This window comes from Sinocyclocheilus anshuiensis, unplaced genomic scaffold (assembly GCF_001515605.1).
Source record: "Sinocyclocheilus anshuiensis isolate Anshui unplaced genomic scaffold, SAMN03320099.WGS_v1.1 scaffold2347, whole genome shotgun sequence".
NCBI classification, from domain to species: Eukaryota; Metazoa; Chordata; class Actinopteri; order Cypriniformes; family Cyprinidae; genus Sinocyclocheilus; species Sinocyclocheilus anshuiensis.
This window is the reverse complement of record NW_015541043.1, coordinates 51,853-55,741: the sequence shown is the minus strand read 5'-3', so window position 1 is coordinate 55,741 and position 3,889 is coordinate 51,853. Positions and strand designations below refer to the sequence as shown.

Genomic DNA, 3,889 nt, shown 5'->3' with positions numbered 1-3,889 from the left:
TATTTCTTCTTATTATCTATTAGGGCTGCACGATAAATCGCATGCGATATTTAACGCGCATCTTGTCAGAAAGCCGGTTCTGTAATCAGCGGTAAATCTCCATCACGTGCGTGCTTTCACATTGAGCAGATTACAGAACCGGCTTTTCTGACAAGATGCGCGTTAAATATCGCATGCGATTTATCGTGCAGCCCTAATAGATAATAAGAAGAAATATTTCTTAATGACCAAATCAGCATATTACAATGATTTCTGAAGAATCACGTGACAAAAATTCAGCTTTGCCATCACAGCAATAAATTACATTTTAAAATACATTAAAATAGATATTAAAATTGAGAACTTTTATCATTATTATTAGCCAAAATGCATATTGTAAGTTCTGATATGAAGCGATTAATTTGGGACTCATTGGTGTCATGATGTTCAATCTGATCAATGCCAACAACCATAAGAGACAACAAAATCATGTACTGCCAGCTTTTCACTTGATTATTCCTTAGAAACTCGGAAACTTGGTTATTCCTGAGTATGAGGAGTCATGTAGCTTTATGAAGTCTGTAGAGAGCTTCAGTGTGTGTGTGGTGTCCTCATTTAGAGCAGGACACTCTCATCACTGTGTCCCTCAAGACACTGGTATTTGGGACAGAAGGCAACATCTCATGCTACAAAGTGAACATCTGGTCTCAATTATGCGTATGTGTGTGTCAACATGAATGATAACACTTGAGGCACAGGTTCAGTGGGTGGGTTGAAATGGTTGGATACACCCAGTGCATCTGAGACTTGGACTGATTGATGGAGGTCTGGACCAATCACAGGAGTGCTGCTGAAGGGCACATAACCCAGAATACACAGGGATGAGTCTTTTTGTTTTGAAATCCACAATCTTGAATGTGGGAAATCCGATACTGTGTGTGTGTGTCCCTTCTGCATTTATTTAAGATGATTGCTAATGTCTGTCAGAAAATGAGTGGTGATGTGTGATTTGTATATAATTTTTTTTGAGAAGAACAGTCTGGATTATCTCAAACATGACACTTCTGGAAACACACTCATGGGAACGGACATTTACTCAACTATTTGAGGGTGTTTGTACATACACGTGTTTAAAACTTTGCATTGTTAGAAATATATGAGCAGTGAGGCTTTCAGCGTTTCACAGAAGATCTTCAGAGCGCAGCCACAGCTTCAGCACTGATTGTTCAGAAAACACACACACACTGAAATGCCCCACAGAAACCTATTTACCTGTGACACATATTCCCATGAGACAGATCTGCTCTTAGCACGTTTGAGGCTTAAACACTAAATCTGCGCTCTCTCTCTCTCTCTCTCTCTCTCACACACACACACACACACACACACACACACACACACACACACATCTAAATAGGGACATATCATAGACTTCTATAGTTCTTATATACAACCAATTATAAATATTGTATTCTAACCCATAAGCCACACCCTAACAAATACATGCATTAAAAAAACAATTGACATTATTTAAAATAATTAAATACAAATGAGGACACCTCTGGATGTCCCCAAAGATTTAGATGCCAGATTTAGCTCAAAGGGGGGTCAGTTAGACTTCAATCACAACACTCACTGCGCTCTCCCAGCTTTTATAGGTGCAGAGGCCTGTTTCTTATATCAAACGTTACTCAAGGTCTGCACTCTACAATTTATTATTGCAGGAGATAAAAACGGATGACACTGACGAAGGCAGCAAGCCGAAACGTTTGTCATCTGTTTTTATCTCCTGCAATAATAAAAAGAATTTTAGGGTCAGTTAGACTTAAAAAATTAATAATTTTATTCAACAAGGGCACATTAAATTGTTCAATAGTGAGATATTTATACTGCTACTGAAGATTTCTATTTCAAATAAATTCTGTTCTTTTGAACTTTCTATTCAACAAAAAATTATGAAAAAAGTACCAGGGTTTCTACAAAAACATTAAGCAGAACAACTGTTTTCATTGATTTTAAATAATTGATAGTAATAAGAAATTTTTCTTGAGCACCAAATCAGCATATTAGAAAGATTTCTGAAGAATCATGTGACACTAAAGACAGGAATAATGATGAGGAAAATTTAATTTGGCTTTGCATCACAGGAATAAATTAAATTTTTAAATATATTATTTATATATTTTAAGTTATTTTAAGTTAATAACTTAAAATAGTTATTTTAAACAGTAATAATATTCCACAATATTTTACTGTATTTGTGATTAAATAAAGGCAGACTTGTTGAGCAAAACATAAAAAAACACATTTGAACAGTAGTATATGTACACAAAGATATTCACCTCTAAGGGCTGAAATAGCCATCTTGGTAAACGCATTTTAATTGGTCACAATAGTTCACCCAACAAGAAATCATTTCATATGAACACACTTACATGAGTATATGACTTTTTTACACACTACAGACACAAAAGGCCAGTGCAATGAAGAAAAACAGACAGAAAAAATAAGGGAGAGGAAGAAGACATTTGTATGAAGACGTGAAGAATGTCTTTAGCTGAAGTGTATGCATGCGTGTGATTCTTGCTGCTTCAAGTAATCCAAACCTCAATGAACTTTAGCATAACAAATAACACTGCTGTGCTGTTCTTCATAGGGTTGAGTAATTCTTTACTGGTTACCTAAACAAACATGACACCTCATGTATTACTGGAAATACACACACACACACACACACAGTAGCATTACAGCTGAATGAGCAACAGCGGCATTGAGAAATCCCTCCATGTGTTTCACAATGACTCTAAAAACAAGAACTCACTGACCCAACAACACAAATCACATCTTACAAACACATCTTCACACACACTGGAGGTCAACAGTGGTTTGTGTGCACCAAGTGTGCTGACAGGAAGTTCCCAGGAGAACATTTATATACTTCCTGTGAGGATAATTTCCTCTCTTTAAAAGGATATGATCTTTGAGCTTCACAATCTGTTGAACCCATCTCACTCTGACACCAGTGTTGGGCTAGTTACTCAAAGAATGTAATGTATTACTCATTACTAGTTACTCATTTCAAAAGTAATATTGTTACTTTACTTATTACTTTCTGGCAACAGTAATTAGTTACACTACTAGTTACATTTCTTTTTCTTCACGCCCCACAGAAGTTGTAATTGTGTATCTTCCACATAAAATTCTAGTGATTGATAGTGACATTCAAGTAGAAGTTTTGTATTAATCTCATTAATTGTCATGTGTAGCTTGTTGCTAATTGTAATTTCTCCGTTACCCATATGCGATTATATTTCATTATGTATTTTTTCAAATCACATAAGTTTGTAAGGAACTTTAATTTTCCAAAAAGATTTTTGATTATAGTAATATAATGTGCCACATGCTGATCAGAGGGATGTGGGTGGGATGTAATGCCAGAGTAAAGTAAAGCCACAATTTACACAACTCCGATTAGGGCTGGGCTATAATTCGATAATGATAATTATCGCAATATAATTTTCCTCGATAAAACGATATGAAGAGTTCAATAAATGTTCGATATAATGTTTATGCGCCTAAAGCGGAACGAAACAGCACGACTCATTTGAATCGCGCCACACGGACCGTTTATCCCATAGACATAATAAATGTAAGCTTTTCCATATTCCAAGCTTGCCTGCTGCACTGGGGACATCACATGCATGGGCGAGTCGTGAAAATTATGAAAATAAATCTAGGAATTATTTGATTGTTGGATTTAAAATCAGTGGGGTTAAGGCATCAAAAGTAACTAACTAACTAAGTTTTATGGATGGTAACTGTAATATTATTACTGAAATCTTATTAGTAATTAGTTACACTACTAGTTACTGCAAAATGTAATATTATTACAGTAACTAAGTTACTAGTT

The 3,889-nt window shown here is 35.4% G+C and overlaps 1 protein-coding gene across 2 annotated transcripts in view; it reads right to left on the bottom strand.

Moving 5' to 3' along the window:
* Positions 1-3,889, bottom strand: part of LOC107690576 (partitioning defective 3 homolog) — a 91,788-nt gene that overhangs the window by 57,067 nt on the left and 30,832 nt on the right. The gene's annotated exons all lie outside the window — the stretch shown is intronic.